This window comes from Cynara cardunculus (genome assembly GCF_001531365.2).
Source record: "Cynara cardunculus var. scolymus isolate 2C chromosome LG 3, CcrdV1, whole genome shotgun sequence".
Taxonomy (NCBI): Eukaryota; Viridiplantae; Streptophyta; class Magnoliopsida; order Asterales; family Asteraceae; genus Cynara; species Cynara cardunculus.
Window position 1 is genome coordinate 31,029,074 of NC_037530.1, and position 1,489 is coordinate 31,030,562.

Here is a 1,489-nt window from a genome sequence, read left to right on the forward strand (position 1 = left end):
AAAAAATGTTTAGGAACTTAATTGTTCAAAATATGAAAGTCAATTGAGTTTTTCCCCCTTTTTTTTTTCATTATTTTACCATATTAACAGCTTTTATAGGTCATAAGAATGTATCTAACAGGTTTTAGAAAGTCCAATGAGTTATTTAACATGTTTTGAAATGTTCAAGAACTTATTTGTTCCAAAAAATTGTCTAATGCCTTAATCATTCCAAACACTAACGTCCATTGGGTTTTTTTAGACTTTTCCCTAACCAAATCTAATACCAATAAAATAATTTTTAAATCTCATAATACCACATAATCTCAAATAATCAGTTCTTCTATTATATTTAATTTTCTATATAGATTAAATTTTTAAGAGGGTTGGCCAAAATTAACCAACTCCCTGAGTTCGGAAGGTTAGTCAAAATAAGCTAAGAATGAGTTTAGAGGATCGGTTAAAGGTAGCCAACTATATGAGTTGCCATAAAGGCATATTAAATTGGGATAAACAAAACTCAACTACAATTCAAAAATGAAGATTACTCAATTATTCAGATGCATTGTCAATGTTGTGGATTTTTACTTTTATATTTAAATTTGTTTTCAACTTTGTGCTTTGCATCATATTTTAACTGTGTGTTTTGCACTATAATTTTATCATTTGATTGTTTTTGATTCCAACCATAGTTATAGATCTCAAAGCATTCATCAGTCATTTATATATCTTTCATCTTCTTCCAAACTATCATCTTTCTACTAATATGGGATGATGAACCTCAACTTTATTTCAAGATGAATGATATTTTATGAAATAAATAATTTGTTTTTAACTTTGTGTTTTGCATTATATTTTAACTGTGTTTTGCAATATAAATTTATTATTTGATTGGTTTGGATTTCAACCATGATTATATATATCAAAGAGGGTTATCCAAATAAGACAACATTATGAGTCAAACTCCATGATTGAGACAAAGGCATCAAATGCACCTTTTTTATACATATCATTTTGTTCTAATCTTTCAATTCTTTACCAATGTGGGACAATTAAACTCAACCCCATTTGAGAATACTTAATTCTCATGATGTCACCTCAATACCTCAAGGTTTTTTTTTTACGTAGATATAGATTTTTACTTACTTGTAGATAAATTGATTTTAAAATAATACAATTGTAGAGTGTAACACCAATACTTCATCATCTTCTTTTTTGTCATTTTAAATATTTATAGATAGATATTTCAACATCTTTATATATATATATATATATATATATATATATATATATAGGGGTCTATTCAAGGGAGAACTGAGTTGTTTGTGGTAACTGTGAGAACTAATATTAACCACAAATCAATAGATAAATTAGGAAATTTATAATTTTGGCAATTTTGAATTAAAATTTTAATGCAAGGATATTTTTGGTATTTTACAACTTTCCTCCCTCCTCTCTTCTCTCTCCAGCCACCGTCCGCTGGCCATCGTCCTCCGGTGATACTACAATG